General features: G+C 42.4%; 1 protein-coding gene across 3 annotated transcripts in view; it reads right to left on the bottom strand.

The window, feature by feature from the left end:
• The window catches only part of EPS15L1 (epidermal growth factor receptor pathway substrate 15 like 1), a 425,390-nt gene that overhangs the window by 30,597 nt on the left and 375,365 nt on the right, over positions 1–19,428 (bottom strand). The gene's annotated exons all lie outside the window — the stretch shown is intronic.

Here is a 19,428-nt window from a genome sequence, read left to right as displayed (position 1 = left end):
GAGTGTGTGTAGCATTCCCACGTTCCCCCTGTTGACAGTCCCCTTCAGTCAGTTTTTAACCGGTCATGGTTAGTCAGGTTATACTCCCATCATTACCTGAGTTGCAACAAGCAAGTTTCACAAGCAAAATTGAGTTAAACTTTTAAGAAGTGGTATTTACAATGCCAGAGGAAAGAACAGGGTTTAAATGTTGCCCAAAGTGTGACCAGAAAATGTCCAAAATGAAGAAGAAATAAAAATGCATCCATAAAAAAAGAATGGAGATGAGCCAAAGGTTTTGAACAATCCTGTATGTGGTCCTCTCATAAAGTACAGGACTACTCTAAATGTGTCTGATAGTTGCCTAGGGCTTGCAAGACAAGATAGATGAAAATAAGAGAATTCTTAGACAAAAAGCAAAAGCACCCAATCATTCAAAACTGGAGAAAGTATCAGAAACAACCAAGCACAAGAAATGATCTTCCACAAGCTCCAGTTCTGTATCACAACACAGAAAAACTGTAGAGGATGAAATCCCTACTTAAATCTTCGTAACTAGGACCAAGTTGGGGGCCTGCAGAAATACTTTAGCAGCTCTGATTAGGCTTAGGAGATTCTCTGTTTTATTGGAGAATTTTCCCTGTTATGTAAAGGGGAAACGGAAAGGTACTTCCAAGACTTACCCTTTGGTCCAGAGAGGGAAATCAGCAATGAAACAGCAGACCCTTGATTCCTTTTAGGGCTGCATTGATTCCTGAAGCTGCTTCAACTTCAGTTGTGCCCGATGGTTTGGGCAGCAGCATGGAAGGGGCGTTGCTTAGCCCCGTGGAAAACCCAATCCCACCTCAACCCAGAAGTGCAGTTTGCTTTGAACTGCTAGTTAGCAAAGGTGGTACAGTAAATGTTAATAAACTATAAACTTTGCATGGAGCAGCAACAAGCCTGGGATGCCATTTTGTTTCGGATACTGACTCTGCTGCAAGAAGGGAAACCTGTGGCCACATCTTGACCGGCGACGGAGACGATAGGAAGCAGGTACCAAGTGGAACTGCAGAATTCGCCTTCTGCTGAGAGTGGAGGTATTGTTCCAACTTTGCAATCCAGTGTGGTAGTGATAATAAAACAAGCAGTAGGACTTTGGACTCTCATTGAGAAGCTATCCAGAATGTAAATGCATATCTTTCAATGCAGGTTAACAAGTTGATGGATGATTGTTCTCTCAAGGGTTGGAAGATCAGGTACAAAAGCTGGAAATGCAAGCTACTAGAATTGACAATAAAAGTCGTGGCCTTACAAGAAGTTAGTCTGCCAAGGTTAAGAACAAAGATTTTTTTTTTTTACATCGTACATTGGACTATGTAGAGGGGCATTTTTGATATGACGTCTAAGTTCAACTTTAGACATTTTGCAAAAAAAATGTCCAAAATCTGAAGAGGAAAGAAGTTCATTTTCAAAAAAGAAAAACATCTATCTTTTGTTTTCAAAAATACTGTTGCTAACAAGGTTTTGTGCTTTGGACATTTGTTTTTTTGGTCCATTAAAAAAAAAAAAGTCCAAGTGAAAAATGTAGAAAATCAATCAATTGGGATGTAGGAAGGGCCAGCATTTTTAATAGACGGGTCTCCCAGACATCCCAGGAGATAAATGGGGCACCCTAGGGTGCACTGCAGTGGACAAAAACATGCTCCCACGTATACATCTCACTACTGCTCACTTAGCTTGTCTGCTAAGCCCCCCCAAAACCCACTGCCCATAACTGTACACCACTACAATAGCCCTTATGGGTGAAGGGGGCACCTATATGTGGGTACAGTGGGTTTCTAGTGAGTTTTGGAGGGCTCACAGTTTCCCCCACAAATGTGACAGGTAGAGGAAGATAGGGACCACAGTCCCCCACTCCATGGTGCACTGCACTGACCACTACACTACTCCAGGGACCCGCATGCTGCTCTAATAGACCTGGCTCTAACATCTGAGGCTGTCATACAGGCTGCTAAATCATATTTTTATTCACATTTGTAGGGGGTGGGGAGTCAGTAACCACTGGGGGGTATTGGGGGGTCATCCCTGATTCCCTCCAGTGGTCATCTGGTCATTTAGGGCACTCTTTTGTGCCTTACTCATTATAAAAACAGGTCTAGCTCAAAACATCTTAGTTTTAGTCCTGGACACTTGTTTTGTTCTATTATGGCTGAAAAATGTCCAAGTGTTAGGAACACCCAGATTCTGCCCTTAACACGCCCGACACGCCCCCTTGTGATTTGAACGCACTTCTGATGGACTTCATAGAAAAACGTCTAAAAATTGGCTTTGAAAATACCAATCTGGATGTTTTGTGAGAAAAACATCCAAATGCAAATTTATGCCACTTTTTGGACGTTTTTCTCTTTTGAAAATGAGCTCCATAGAGAACCAACTAAGAAGGGATAATCTATGTTTCTTGAATTTCCCTAAATCTCCTATTTAGTCATCAATTGATATAGTACATTAATATTTTAAGGAAGTTCTGGGAACGACTGATGAGACTTCCATTCCAAATTCCACCACCTCAGAAGGTGTTGACTACAGTTGCATCCAACATGGGTTGGGGAGCTCGTGTGGATGGGCTTCACACTCAGGGACAGTGGTCTGCTTAGTAGGTTCAGTGAGCTCCAGGCCCTGGTAGGTCATCCATTGAGTATTAAGTTCCATTACAACAGAGTAGTCCTCCGCATTCACCCTGTGTTCCTTCTTAAATTGGTGTCTTAATTCCATCTTAACCAGTCAGTTGTTCTTCCAACATTTTTACTGAGACCTCAGACACCTTCTGAGGTGGTGGAATTTGGAATGGATGTCCCAGAGTCAAATTAGACCAGATTGTCCAACAGAGAACAGTGTGAGCCAGCTCTGGTGGAATGCGAATAACATTTCTTAGGTTCCCTGTTGCCCAAGACCATTGGGAAGCTAGGGTTCACTGGGCTGGTTTCAAATGGAAACATGCCATGGGTGTGATAACTGTGGAGGCCATGTGGCCCATCAATCTCAACATTTGCCGAGGTGACACCTGCTGGCTGTTGTGGATCTGTGAGGCAAGTGTCACCAAGATATCTGATCTCGCCTGAGGAAGGAAGGTCCAAGCCTGAGCTGTATTTAGCAGGGCTCCTAAGTACTCCAATTGGTGAACTGGTTGAAGATGGGACATGGGATAATTTATGACAAACCTCAGTAGCTCTAGTACATGAATAGTCATCTGCATTGACTCCTCTGCTCCCTCCCGAGATGAGCTCTTGACCAACTAATCATTCGGGTAGGGAAATACATACAATCTCAGTCTGCATAGATACATTGCAACTACCGCCAGACACTTGGTGGAAACTGAGTGCAGACCATATGGCAGAACGCGATACTGGTAGTGGTGTTTCCCCACTCAAAATCTGAGATACTTCCTGTGACTTGGACGTAACGGAATGCGGGTATAGGCATCCTTTAAATCCAGAGAGCATAGCCAATCATTTTCCTGAATTGGAGTAGTGTGTCCAGGGAAATCATCCTGAATTTTTCATTTACCAAAAATTTGTTCAGGGCCCTTAGGTCTAGGATGGGCTGGAATCCCCCCATTTTCTTGATCACAAAAAAGTACCTGGTCAAAAATCCATTCCCTTCTTCCCCTGATGCTATGGGTTCGACCACTCGGGCCTGCAGAAGGGCAGAGATTTCCTCTACAAGTACCCGCTTGTGCTGAGAGCTGATGTAAGACGCTCTCAGTGGGCAACTTGGAGGTCATTTATGCCAATTCAGAGCGTATCCACGATGGACTATTTGAAGAACTCACTGGTCAGAGACTATGTGAAGAACCCACTGGTCGGAGGTTAGAAGGGGCTATCTATGCTGGAAAAAAGTAAGCCTCCCTTCGACCAATAAGCCATCCGGAATGGATACTCTTTGAGCAGCTATGTTCTGCTGGAGCCAGTCAAAAGCCAGTGTCCTGCTTTGACTGGGAAGCCGGTTGGAACTTCTGGGGACAGAGCTGGTGAGGCCTGGGACACGGGCCTGAGCTAAGCAAGGAGACTGGTACTTACACCTTGAGAGTAGTAGGACCAATGCCTCTGCCCAGTCGAAACTCTTCTTGTTGAAGAAAATGCAGATGGAGGATGCTGAGAAAGTGTGTGGATTGTGTCTGTATGCTTCTTAATGAGGTCAGCAACCTCCTCCACTTTCTCTCCAAACAAGTTGTCCCCTTGGCACGGCCTCTAGTCTCTTTTGAACAGCCTGTTCTAGGTCAGAGACATGCACCAAGATACACACAGCCAAGAGAGTCTGCGCATCCCCACACCCATAGCAGAGAGCCTGGATGCAACATCAAGGCACCCCTGGCCAGGGAATGCCTGCATTCCATCTGCTTGCTGGCCAACTGGCAGGGGATTGAGGTGTCGTGTCTTAATTTCTCCAATGGACAGTTGCTCAGTCAGAGCACCTTTCTGTAACCTGGACACAAATACCGGTCTAAATAACAGCATCCATTTTTACTTTTTAAAGACATAGATATCCCGTCCCCTTGAGTGATCTGAGCTGGACATCCATATTTTGGGCCTTCCCTAGTCCTGCCCAAAACACTCCCAAATCACACCACACCATACCCCACCCCACCCCCTTGCCATATGGATGTACTGGATATGGATATCTTTGTAAAATTAGGATTTGGATGTCTAAATGCCAGTTTTCAGACATCCAAAACAAAAATAGGGCTTCTAAAATAACCACCATAGTGCCTAGCTGCAAGGGGTGCATACACATGGACAGAGTATGGATAGGCTAAGGCTGTCTCCCAGTTACATGCATAGTTTGTAGAACACTATAAACTGTGTGTGCCACTTGGAACACCTAGGCATGCCAACTTACACCTGCCATCAATAAGGTGTAAGAGAGTGCATCTACACATTATTACACCAATGCCAACCTTATGCTAGTATTCTATAACAGAATCTTGGTGCCAAGATGCCATTATAGAATTGGCACTAAGCGTATGGCAATTGGGTGCCTAGACCGAGTCCCCTATAGAATTGCCCTTTACATGCATACTAGTCTTTTTTCTCAGTATGCCACTGTGTATTTCTGAGTTCAAGACTACCAAAGGTACAGAGGTGCATGTGCAAGCTTACCTTCCATACTTTGTCATGAATGGAGTGCCTATGATCTATGAAGTCTGAATGCATTATAAAAATGCCTCCTGTGACTTAGGTAGCTCTAGCTTTTTGTACACCCTCCAGAGGCCATTCTTATCACTTTTTATATTGTTCTTTAAGAATTAGCCATTGGTGGACACAGCACATTACCTGTCAGTTAATACATTTAGACACCCTTTTATCAAGCTGCGGTACGGCTACCGAAGCAATGGCACACAGCAAATCAGCACTACCACCAGGCTCGCTCAGGAGGCCGGTGGTAATTCTGGCTTCTGCCACACACCATTTCCAGTGCTAGGAACATTTTTTTAAATTTTTCTAGCAACGGGGCCTTACCTGGCAGTAATTGGGAAGTACCACATAAGTACAGGAGCCCTTACTGCCTCCTAAATATCTTTATGTGAAATACGGTCACTCCCTCTCTCCCTCCCTCGGTCTGAACTAGAGCTCTACCAAATAGCATATTTTACTATTCACCAAATACAAATAATGAAAAATATTATTTAGCCTAATACAAATAGGCATCGAGCTTTAACAAAACAAATAATTTATTTGTTACATTTATACCCCACATTTTCCCACCTATTTGCAGGCTCAATGTGGCTTACAAGTAACCGTAAGGCATTTGCCGTTACGATTGGTAACAAATACAAGATTGTGTTGTGGTCAGATGAGGTAGTTGTGATTCAGGCGTCATTGGGTTGAGGGGAATGATGATAGTAGGTTGTGCAGTACGATCCTTGATTATGTTGTGTTGCTGGGTGTGGGGAGTTATGTTGGATCGGAGGGATAGGCTATTTTGGTGAGTTTTTAATGATTTCCTGAAGTTTAGATGGTCATGTATTGTTCTCACACCATGCGGGAGTCCATTCCACAGTTGTGCGCTCATGTAGGAGAAGCTAGATGCAAATGTTGTTTTGTATTTTAGCCCTTTGCAGTTGGGATAGTGTAGGTTTAAGTATGATCGCGCTGATCTGGATCTGTTTCTTGTTGGTAGATTTTTGAGGTCTATCATGTATCCTGGGACTACGCCGTAGATGATTTTATGGACCAAGGTGCAGATTTTGAAGGAGATCCGTTCTTTGATTGGGAGCCAGTGCAGCTTTTCACGGAGGAGTTTAGTGCTTACGAATCGTGTTTTACCATATATCAATCTGGCTGCTGTGTTTTGGGCAGTTTGAAGTTTTTTTGCGAGTTGTTCTTTGCATCCCGCGTAGATTCCGTTGCAGTAATCTGCCTGTCGGCGTACCTCAGGGTTCTGTTCTTGGTCCCCTCCTCTTTTCTATCTACACTTCTTCCCTTGGTTCATTAATCTCATCCCATGGCTTTTCCTACCATCTCTATGCTGATGACTCCCAAATTTACCTTTCTACCCCTGATATCTCACCTTGCATCCAAACCAAAGTTTCAGCGTGCTTATCTGACATTGCTGTCTGGATGTCTCAACGCCACCTGAAATTAAACATGACCAAAACCGAGCTTCTCATTTTCCCCCCCAAACCCACCTCCCTACAACCCCGGTTTTCTATTTCTGTTGATGGCTCTCTCATTCCGTCTCCTCAGCTCGAAACCTTGGGTTCATCTTTGACTCTTCTCTCTCCTTCTCTGCTCATATCCAGCAGATCGCCAAGACCTGTCGTTTCTTTCTTTACAACATCCGTAAAATCCGCCCCTTTCTTTCCGAGCACTCTACCAAAACCTTCATCCACACCCTTGTCACCTCTCGTTTAGACTACTGCAATCTGCTTCTTGCTGGCCTCCCACTTAGTCACCTCTCCCCTCTCCAATCGGTTCAAAACTCTGCTGCCCGTCTTGTCTTCCGCCAGGGTCACTTTACTCATACTACCCCTCTCCTCAAGTCGCTTCACTGGCTCCCTATCCGTTTTCGCATCCTGTTCAAACTTCTACTAACCTATAAATGTACTCACTGCTGCTCCCCAGTATCTCTCCACACTCGTCCTTCCCTACACCCCTTCCCGTGCACTCCGCTCCATGGATAAATCCTTCTTATCTGTTCCCTTCTCCACTACTGCCAACTCCAGACTTCGCGCCTTCTGTCTCGCTGCACCCTACGCCTGGAATAAACTTCCTGAGCCCCTACGTCTTGCCCCATCCTTGGCCACTTTTAAATCTTGACTGAAAGCCCACCTCTTTAACATTGCTTTTGACTCGTAACCACTTGTAACCACTCGCCTCCACCTACCCTCCTCTCCTCCTTCCTGTACACATTAATTGATTTGATTTGCTTACTTTATTTTTTGTCTATTAGATTGTAAGCTCTTTGAGCAGGGACTGTCTTTCTTCTATGTTTGTGCAGCACTGCGTACGCCTTGTAGAGCTATAGAAATGCTAAATAGTAGTAGTAGTAGTAGTAATGGCTTAGGACCATTGATTGTACTAAGTTTCGGAAAATTTCTTTTGGCAATAATAATAAAAGAAGCAACGTGACATCAGAGATCAAATGTTTATTTCAGTAGGATTAAACACAGTAGAGCCCTGCATTATTCATATTTAAATCAATATTCGGGGCCAAATCAAATACGAATATTCGGTACAGCCCTAGTCTAAACAAAGAAGTGGAATGGTCAGGATTATAATCTAAGTACACTCAATAACACTTTGGGATAATTCCTATCACTATTCTTCTATGACTTGTACCAAAAACTTACTAAGAATAGATTTTTTGACTTTTATTATATATTATACAAACACTCTAAAACAACTGAGTAACTAATTAACATATCATTGATCAGATGTCTCTGATCAACCAACAGCCCTTCCCAATCAGTCTCTGTATTGGCAACTGCTATGTTCATCAAAGTCCTTTTAAACGTTCTTCAATAACCGTAAGTTCTCAAAATATGGGGACCCACTGTCCCTGGTGTTATGATGTTATGATATCCATTGTTACAATACCAGCACTCCCAAATCTTCTGTCTCTTCTAGCAATTTTAAATACTGTTTTGTCTTGTGTCTTTCATCCTGCTACAGATAACTCTTCAAACTGCTACAAACAGCTCCACACATAGCTTGTGTTTCGCCACTGGCGTCTTCAGGAGCTAACTCATACTTTCAAATCATTTTGGTTATTCTATCAATTTCAATGAAAACATTATCGTAAGTGACAATACAGAGATCAAACAGACTATACAAATACTAACTTTTTCTCAAACAATTCCTTTCAACATTTACATTTCATCAGTAGTTTCAGTCTCAAAATTATGCCTGGAGTAGCACTTTCGAATTGGAACAAGCGGACCATCCACCACTTCTATTGATGACTATACCATAGGGGAGTCCTTAAATATAAGGATTCCACCTCTACCAGACCTACGTCATTACTAGCTTCCAATGTTTCTTCTAATTAATCCATTACATCAGCGCTGCGTATGCCTTGTAGTGCTATAGAAATGATAAATAGTAGTAGTAGTAGTAGTACATCAGTTCAACCCATTCCACTTCCTTATTAAGGCCATAAGGGTGATAGGTCTACACGTGAATATTATACGTTGCTCTATTCTTAATAGTTGTTGCGAAAAATTGCTCCCCTACCCTTATCCAGTTGTAACAGTATCGAAAATCTTAAATCCTGCTCTGTGTGTTGTATCTCCATCCAATGTGACACCAGGGGGGCTTCTGTACATTGCCTGCGAATATTACTAAGGTGCTCTCCAATTCTTAGTTTCACTTTCCTACTTTGTCCCACATACCATTTCCTAGATGGACACACTATTACATAAATTACTCCCTCCGATAAACAAGGGCGACTAAAATGATAGCGGGGATGGGACGACTTCCCTATGAAGAAAGACTAAGGAGGCTAGGGCTATACAGCTTGGAGAAGAGACGGCTGAGGGGAGACATGATAGAGGTATATAAAATAATGAGTGGAGTGGAACAGGTGGATGTAAAGCGTCTGTTCACGCTTTCCAAAAATACTAGGACTAGGGGGCATGCGATGAAACTACAGTGTAGTAAATTTAAAACAAATTGGAGAAAATTTTTCTTCACCCAACGTGTAATTAAACTCTGGAATTCGTTGCCGGAGAAAGTGGTGAAGGCGGTTAGCTTAGCAGAGTTTAAAAAGGGGTTGGACGGTTTCCTAAAGGACAAGTCCATAAACCGCTACTAAACGGATTTGGAAAACTCCAAAATTCCAGGAATAACATGTATAGAATGTTTGTACGTTTGGGAAGCTTGCCAGGTGCCCTTGGCCTGGATTGGCCGCTGTCGTGGACAGGATGCTGGGCTCGATGGACCCTTGGTCTTTTCCCAGTATGGCATTACTTATGTACTTATGTATGTTGATTGTATACAGAATTTCCTATAATCGCATATTTACAATAACTACAAGTTGAACATGCTGTAAACCCACCCCCCGATTTACAGTTCTATCTAGTGTCTTCCTATCGACTGACGTCAATTCAGCCAAATTTTGACCACTTCTGAATGCTATTTTAGGTTTTTCTTTAAAGGCCATATGTACCTGTAAAATTTCCCAATATTTATATATAGCCTTACGAATTTCCACAGCATGAGAGGGGTACGGTAAAATGCACACCATGGATGATTGTGATTTGGATTTCTGAGTAGTACGAAACAGCCACTCCCGATGCGCATATTTCGCTCTCTTATACGCCCTTCATATTGTCACTTACGATAATGTTTTCATTGAAATTGATAGAATAACCGAAATGATTTGAAGGTATAAGTTAACGGCTCCTGAAGACGCCAGTGGTGAAACACAAGCTATGCGTAGAGCTGTTTGTAGCAGTTTGAAGAGTTATCTGTAGCAAGATGAAAGACACAAGACGAAACAGTATTTAAGACTGCTAGAAGAGACTGAAGATTGGGAGTGCTGGTATTGTAACAATGAACATCATAACACCAGGGACACCAGTGGATCCCCATATTTTGATAACTTACAGTTATTGAAGAAAGTTTAAAAGGACTTTGATGAACATAGCAGTTGCCAATACAGAGACTGATTGGGAAGGGCTGTTGGTTGATCAGAGACATCTGATCAACGATATGTTAATTAGTTACTCAGTTGTTTTAGAGTGTTTGTATAATATATAATAAAACTCAAAAAATCTGTTCTTAGTAAGTTTTTGGTACAGGATTATAATCTGACATATGTATGCATGGTGCTAGTATCATCAATTTAAAATGACGCTCAGCATTCTACTACTACTACTACTACTACTACTACTACTACTACTATTTAACATTTCTAGAGCGCTACAAAGTGTACGCAGCGCTGTACAAACACAGAAGAAAGACAGTCCCTGCTCAAAGAGCTTACAATCTAATAGACAAAAAGTAAAGCATTTAAATTTAAAATATTTAAGCAGTCAAGCACAAGAGAAGTCACAGAAGGACTGAAGATGTTGAAGGGTGGTCAGTGTGATTAGGTGTAACTCTGGTTGGAGTAGTGGGAGAAGGTGATAGAAGAATAGAAATGGGTGAGGTAAAGTAATGAGTGGGTTGATAGGGAGGTTATATAAGACATGTCACTCTAGGGGTGGGTGGGTAGTTGGTGATGCTCCATTTTGAGCTGGGGTAGTGTCGTGCCTGTGAGCCCCTTCTTTTATTTATTTTTGTGTTATTTATTTTTATAATAGGAATTATTTTCATAAGAAATATTTTCACATTTTTTGAGCAGTTTTCAACAGATGTCCCCCTGAAGAAATCGATCAGGTGAAACATGGACCCATGTTGGGGTGTGAAGGCACTGTACCTATCATGCCATTGGAAGAACTAGTGTTGGATATTCACCTGCAATTGAAATTTGTTAATAAAGAGACTGAACATTAGAATATGAATATTATGGGCATGTGACCAGACCACATAATTGGGACTGCAGATACTGCTTTTTGATGATATGGTGAACACTGAATTTGAAAGAAATATCCATAACATAAAAATATAATACTATCACCTATAGTATTATATGCTGATCTTGTGGATGAATTGTGCTTCACCTCCTTCAAGTTTATAGTAGTTTGAAAGAAATATACCATATGCAACTTGGAGCAATATATCAATACATATGTACGATAATAAATATTCAGTGGCTTGAATTTTGATGAATTCAATAGGCACTTTAAATTTCTGAGCACATCCATCACAATTATTAAACCTAATTTTGAGGATTTGATTGTTTGGTGAATTTTGTTGATTATAGATGATCATTATTTTTTTCACTTGGACTAATGTTTGTTATTTGTATATATGGCTAGACTACTGTAATGCCCTATACATTGGCTCTACCAAGAAAGAGTATGTACTAGCTCCAACTAATTCAGAATGCTACAGCACAACTGATAGAGCAGAGGTTCCCAAATCTGGTCCTGGAGGCACCCCAGACAATCAGGTTTTTCAGCATATGATATCCACAATGAATATTCATGAGAAAGATTTGCATGAAGTGGAGGCAGAGCATGCAAATCTTTCTCATGAATAATCATTGTGGATATTCTGAAAACCTGACTGGCTGGGGTGCCTCCAGGACCAGGTTTTGGAACCACTGTGATCGAGGGTTGCAAGCAGTGTGATCACATCACAACCTTACTGGAAAACTACACTGGCTACCAGTATCCCACAGGACCAAAATAAAACTCAATGTTTCATTTTCAATGCCCTTGGAGAAAATTGGCCAGAATACCTTTACAATACGTTAGACCTCTATACATCATTGAGGCCTCTAAGGTCCTCTCAAGGAGCTCAATATCTGTACCCTCATCAAAGGCAACTGTATGATATGAGACCAGGCAGGGGACCTTTTCAAGAGTAGCCCCCCATACATTGGAAACTCCTGCTCAGAGGGACTATGCTGATGTCAACATTACCTCTAATTCAGGAAGCAGGTGAAAGCCTGACTTCTCCCAGACCTTCAATATATATTACAACTGACTATCCACTCAATTGGCATCTGGACTAGTTTGCTGTACACTTGTACCTAAGACCAGTTCCATATAACTTATTCACCCTATGGGTAGGCGGGTATGTATATCTATATAACTATATCTGTAAAATTTGGCTTCAATGTAGATACTCATTTATCCCAATATCTTTATCTTACCAATCTGGTCTGTCTATATGTCTCAACTGCACTTGCCCTCTCAGATGCCCATTACAATGTTCTGTTGAACTATACTGAGGGTTGTGAGCATATCTAGAGTTACTTGAATATTCTAGTATATGCCTACTAAGACTTTTTATTTGTATTGTGATAAAATCATGAATATCATATTAACATTATAAGAATGTACCTCGATGTTGCTTATTTATATTTCACCAATATGTTCTACTATGCTACTTTAACATGTATCTGGGTCAACATTGAAGCAGTGGCAGTGAGTACTTTTTTTTTTCAAATGCTGAAGGCTGCCAGCTAATTTAGACCCAGATATTTAATACCAGGCAGTGGTATTGAAAATCTGGATCAGTAGCAGTACACAGCAGTTATGCAGGTAGGCTCAACATTCAATACTATTGAGCAAAGTTAGGACTATTTAACTGAACCTACTTACCTGGTTAACTGTACAGCCACCAGCACTGAATATTGCCAGTACCTGCATAATTTCTAGGACCACACTCCAGACAATACCAGCAGAGGGGATATTTGGGGGCACTACCTGGTTAAGGGCTGCTAAATATACCCACCTGACCCACTGAATGGGCAAAGTGAAAGGAGCTCTTGTAAGAGCAAAGATGCAAATGGAAGGAAAAATAGCCGATACAGTAAAAGGGGGGACAAGACATTTTTTTAGATATGTTAGTGATAGGAGGAAGTGCAAAAGTGGCATTCTGAGACTCAAAGGTGAAAGGGAAGAATTATGTAGAAGCTGAAAAAGATAAGGCAAAATTGCTTAACAAATATTTTTGTTCTGTGTTCACAGCTGAAGTGGAGGGTGCAAGACCACAGAAGACATAAATAGGAATGAAAGGATAGTAATCTCTAAACGATTTTCAGAGGTCTGTTTTCATGAGGAGCTGGCTAAACTAAAGGTGGACAAAGTGATGGAGCCACATGGCATACATCCAAGGGTACTGAAGGAATTCAGAAATACTAGCAGCTCCGCTGGTTCACCTTTTCAATGCTTCTCTAGAGTAAGGAGTGGGCCCGGAGGACAGAAGAAGATCAGATGTGGTCTCTCTCCACAAAAGCGGACATAAGGAAGAAGTTGAGAACTACAGGCCGATAAGTCTGACTTTGTGGTAAGCAAATTAACAGAAATGCTTTTAAAAGAGAATAGTAAACCTTATGGAATCCAATGGATTACAGGACCCGAGGCAACATGGTTTCACTAGAGACAGATCCTGTCAGGCAAATCTGATTACTTTCTTTAACTGGGTGACCAGAGATTTGGATTGAGGGAGAGCGCTAGATGGGGTGTATTCAGATTTTTGCAAAGCCTTTAACACTATTCCGCATAGACAACTAATAAACTGAGTGCCCTCAGTATGGGCCCTAAAGTGACTGACTGGGTTGGGAGTTAGTTGAGTGGAAGGCGACAGTGGTAAATGGAGCTCATTCTGAGAAAAAGGATGTTACCAATGGCGTGCCGCAAGGTTTGAAACTTGGGCCGGTTCTTTTTAACATTTTTGTAAGCGATATTGTTGAAGTGCTATCTGGTAAGGTTTGCCTCTACACAGATGATACCAAAAGTTGCAATAGCGTAGACACCACTGATGGTGTGGATAACATGAAGAAGGACTTAGTGAAGCTAGAGGAATGGTCTGGAATTTGGCAGCTTAGATTTAATGCTAAAAAAAATGCAGGGTCATGCAGTTGGGCTGCAAAAACTCAAGATAATAATACAGTTTAGGGGGTGAAGAACTTTTGTGCATGAAAGAGGAGCACACTTGGGTGTGATCATATGTGATGATCAAAACAGGCAGAAAAGGCGACAGCAAAAGCTAGAAGGATGCTTGGGTGCATAGTGAGAGGAATGGCCAGTAGGAAAAAGGAGGTGATGATGCTGGTGAGATCTCATTTAGAATACTGTGTACAATTCTGGCAACCACACCTTCAAAAATATATAAACAGGATGGAGTCAGTCCAGAGGGTGGCTATTAAAAAGGTCAGTAGTCTTATCATAAAGCATATGGGGACATACATAAAAGTCTCAATATGTATACTTTGGAATAAAGGCGGGGACATATGATAGAAATATTTAAATACCTATGAAGCATAAATGCACAAGAGGTGAAGCTCTTTCAACTGAAAGGAAGCTCTGGAATGAGGAGGCGTAGGATGAAGATGAAAAGGGCCAGATTTAGAAGTAACCTGAGGAAATACTTCTTCACAGAAAGGGTGGTGAATTCATGGAACAGCCTCCCAGTGGTGGAGACAAAAACAGTATCTGAATTCAAGAGAGTTTGGCACAAGTACATAGGATGTCTAAGAGAGTGATAGGGAGAGTAGATGGCATGGATGGGAAGACTGGATAGGCCATATGGTCTTTATCTGCCTACAATTTTCTATGTTTCTATTATTGAACCAGGCAGGAGCCTCTCCTGCTTGGTTAAATCATTTTGAATATCATAAGAAGAATAGGTTCAGAGAACAAGATGGTGTCTTGAAGAGAACGCTGTAAGGCAGCTCTTCACCTGATTTCCTCCATTATTGAATTTTTTAACCTGTTCCCATGCCAAAGCGGAGGGGCAAGCAGCATGTGAGCCCCGCTACACCTGCGAGATCATTGGGTCCGATGGACCGCTTTTACAGTGCCAGGAAGTTGTTCGGGGCTAGGTGCCTCGCTGCTGGAAGGAGCGGTGGGAGGTGCTTCGCTCCCCCAGCTTGAGGCTGAGATCATGTTCAGCCCCGATGAGTGGAGGCCTCCAACAATGCCGGCGTTGGAGCTGCAACAGGGGCAGGAAACCTCTAGTGTCACTGACCGAGAGCTTCCTGCTGCGGGGACGGTTTGCAGCTTGGATTCGCTGGATATTGTTGCTCAAGAAAAGATAGTGGAGAGAGTCAGTGTTTTGGCAGACTCTAGTGCAGAAGGAGGAAGGCAACCATCTGGGGAAACTATTGCTGAACTAACTTCAATCAGTAAGTCTCTTTTGCCTAAAAAACCAGCAATTATAACCCTAGACTCAATATGGGAGGCTCTTATGGGTTTAGAAAACTCTTTTTCCCAGAAATTGTTACTGGTGACCCAGGCCTCAAAATTACCTTTGGAGAAGATTGCAAATTTGAAAACAAAAACACTTAATATTGAGAAAACAATGCAGCTGAATAATGATAGTAGAAAATCTTTTCAGCAGATACAGTTTAACCTGATTAAGGAAAATGCATTATTACACTTTAAAACTGAAAATTTGGAAAACCAGATAAGAGCTAAAACTCTTAGGTTGATTAATTTTCCAAAAATTACATCAGTGGCTCCTTTAATAACTTTCAAGAAATATTTATCTGAAATTTTGAAGATTCCTGAACAGGCTTACCCACCACCCGCCTCAAAAATATATTATTTACCACCACACAAGAAGAAAAAAAAAGAAAATAATAACCAAACTGAACAAGGAGCAGAAGCTTCATTTGATATATTTAACACAGATAATTCAAGAAGATGAGATGGGGACACCAACAACTTTAATAGTGACTTTTGTATTGGAACCTGATCGAGACTGGATTCTGAAACTCTTTATGAATAGTAAGATTAGAGTATTTCCTGATATTGCAAGAGTAACCCAAAAGAGACATCAATTATTTCTAAAATTACATCCCAGGGTCCTACAGTTGGGCGGTTTATTTTGGCTAAATTTCCCATGTAAATGTGTATTGAAAGTTAATTCAGTTAAATATATTTTTATGATCCAACTCATAGCACCATTATCTACATCTACTCCGTAATTATCGTTGATTTGGCACCTTAAGTTTCTCTTCAAATTTCTTAGTTTAAATTAGTCGAAAATATATTTCATGGAATATTACCTTGTTCTCTTTCACTCTTCTGGACTTGAAATGGAAGAAATTGTATTGCTTATTTCTTTCCATTTTTTTCATATCAAGAGTTTTCTTGACATATTGTTAATACTTACAAAAAAAAAAAAAAGAAGATAAGAATAGCCATACTGGCTCAAACCAACGGTCCATCTAGCACAGTATCCTGCTTCCAGCAGTGGCCAATTCAGGTCACAAGTGCCTAGCAGAAACTTAATCAGTGGCACCATTTCAAGCTACCAATCCCAGGGCAAGCAGTGGCTTCTCTATGCCCCCTTTCTTTCTGATAGTGTATCATGTCATTGCTATTATTAGGATTTAATTTGCCTATCTCCAAGTTTACCTCATTGATTGTATTTTAAGCTTATATTTGGCCACTTTACTATTGTTAACCCATTAAGGGGCTCTTTTATTAAACTGTATTAAGCACTCCGCTAATGCAGAGCCACATTAAGGGACTTTGCGGTAATTGAGCAGTTACTGTACCATAAACACTTAAGGGCTTTTGTTTCAAGGGGCATGGCAACTTTAGCCAGCTAGGACATTACACTTACAGCATGTTAACTGCTTAGGAGAAGCACTTACTGCTTTCCTAAAGAGGCGGTAAGTACTCCAGAATTAATACATGGTGACCTGGCTGCAGTTAACTGCGACTTTAACACAGGACCAGAATTTGAAAATGCTGGTTCCACTCACACTCGTTGCATGTAAAATTTGCAGCTACCACGCAGTATATTCCCAATTTAAGCTGTAGTAACTACAGTGGGGGAAATAAGTATTTGATCCCTTGCTGATTTTGTAAGTTTGCCCACTGACAAAGACATGAGCAGCCCATAATTGAAGGGTAGGTTATTGGTAACAGTGAGAGATAGCACATCACAAATTAAATCCGGAAAATCACATTGTGGAAAGTATATGAATTTATTTGCATTCTGCAGAGGGAAATAAGTATTTGATCCCCCACCAACCAGTAAGAGATCTGGCCCCTACAGACCAGGTAGATGCTCCAAATCAACTCGTTACCTGCATGACAGACAGCTGTCGGCAATGGTCACCTGTATGAAAGACACCTGTCCACAGACTCAGTGAATCAGTCAGACTCTAACCTCTACAAAATGGCCAAGAGCAAGGAGCTGTCTAAGGATGTCAGGGACAAGATCATATACCTGCACAAGGCTGGAATGGGCTACAAAACCATCAGTAAGACGCTGGGCGAGAAGGAGACAACTGTTGGTGCCATAGTAAGAAAATGGAAGAAGTACAAAATGACTGTCAATCGACAAAGATCTGGGGCTCCACGCAAAATCTCACCTCGTGGGGTATCCTTGATCATGAGGAAGGTTAGAAATCAGCCTACAACTACAAGGGGGGAACTTGTCAATGATCTCAAGGCAGCTGGGACCACTGTCACCACGAAAACCATTGGTAACACATTACGACATAACGGATTGCAATCCTGCAGTGCCCGCAAGGTCCCCCTGCTCCGGAAGGCACATGTGATGGCCCGTCTGAAGTTTGCCAGTGAACACCTGGATGATGCCGAGAGTGATTGGGAGAAGGTGCTGTGGTCAGATGAGACAAAAATTGAGCTCTTTGGCATGAACTCAACTCGCCGTGTTTGGAGGAAGAGAAATGCTGCCTATGACCCAAAGAACACCGTCCCCACTGTCAAGCATGGAGGTGGAAATGTTATGTTTTGGGGGTGTTTCTCTGCTAAGGGCATAGGACTACTTCACCGCATCAATGGGAGAATGGATGGGGCCATGTACCGTACAATTCAGAGTGACAACCTCCTTCCCTCCGCCAGGGCCTTAAAAATGGGTCGTGGCTGGGTCTTCCAGCACGACAATGACCCAAAACATACAGCCAAGGCAACAAAGGAGTGGCTCAGGAAGAAGCACATTAGGGTCATGGAGTGGCCTAGCCAGTCACCAGACCTTAATCCCATTGAAAACTTATGGAGGGAGCTGAAGCTGCGAGTTGCCAAGCGACAGCCCAGAACTCTTAATGATTTAGAGATGATCTGCAAAGAGGAGTGGACCAAAATTCCTCCTGACATGTGTGCAAACCTCATCATCAACTACAGAAGACGTCTGACCGCTGTGCTTGCCAACAAGGGTTTTGCCACCAAGTATTAGGTCTTGTTTGCCAGAGGGATTAAATACTTATTTCCCTCTGCAGAATGCAAATAAATTCATATACTTTCCACAATGTGATTTTCCGGATTTAATTTGTGATGTGCTATCTCTCACTGTTACCAATAACCTACCCTTCAATTATGGGCTGCTCATGTCTTTGTCAGTGGGCAAACTTACAAAATCAGCAAGGGATCAAATACTTATTTCCCCCACTGTACATATTTGACCATGCTTTAGTAAAAGGCCTCTAAGTTATTTATGGCAAGCTATACCTGTTATACACCACCTTAAGCAAATCTCTTTATAAAGGCAGTTAATAAATCCCAATAAATAAAATAAATGCTTGTGTAAAATATAAGCACACAGAACAGCAGAATTAACTTTTATATGAGACTAGTAAAAGAGGCCCGTTTCCAACAGACAGATTCCAGGGCCCCCTCCCCACTCCTCCTCCTTCCGACCCCCCCCCCCCATCATCACCCCCCTCCCGACCCCCTCCTCCTCCTCCCCCAGGACCCCCCACCCTCTCTCATCTGAGGACCCCCACCCCCCTCTCGTCTCAGGAACCCCCCTCATCTCAGGACCCCCCTCTCTGAATTCCGCCGCCCAGCACCTCCTTCCCTCTGTCTCTGTGGCCTTCGAGTGCAAGGAGGACGTGTGCGAGTGCCCCAGCCCTTCGTACGTGGCAGCTCAATTCCTGTTTGCGAAGGGCGGGACCATAGGAACAGCGAACCACAGCCTGCTGAAGCAGCATCTGTACTTGGTGGACTTGAGTGTTGCCGGCCGAGCAGGAGGTAAAACTTTTTAAACAGCAGCTGCCATGTACGAAGAGCTGGGGCACTCGCACACATCCTCCTTGCACTCAGAGGCCAGAGACAGAGAGAGGGGGGTGGCATATGGGGGAGGCCGGACTGCTGAACTGGGAGGGGATGGAGATGGTGGTGCGAACTTGTAGCGCCCGTGCTTGAGTAACGTCGCGGTTTCCCAGGCAACACGGTGACGTCACCCGAAGGCTTCAGACATTACGAACCGGGCTTCAACTTCCTGGCAGTCAGCTTCAGAACGTTAGAGGTGCAAATTATTATAGTAGATATGTGCGAGTTTTCCCAGGAGGCACGGTGTGGGCAGAACAGGGGTAGTGCTGTGATATTTATTTTATATCTTTATACTGTATATTGCCTGCAAGCTTGAA

Source organism: Microcaecilia unicolor, chromosome 11 (genome assembly GCF_901765095.1).
Source record: "Microcaecilia unicolor chromosome 11, aMicUni1.1, whole genome shotgun sequence".
Lineage (NCBI taxonomy): Eukaryota > Metazoa > Chordata > Amphibia > Gymnophiona > Siphonopidae > Microcaecilia > Microcaecilia unicolor.
Note: the sequence above shows the minus strand (reverse complement) of the source record. Positions and strands in the feature narration are given on the sequence as shown.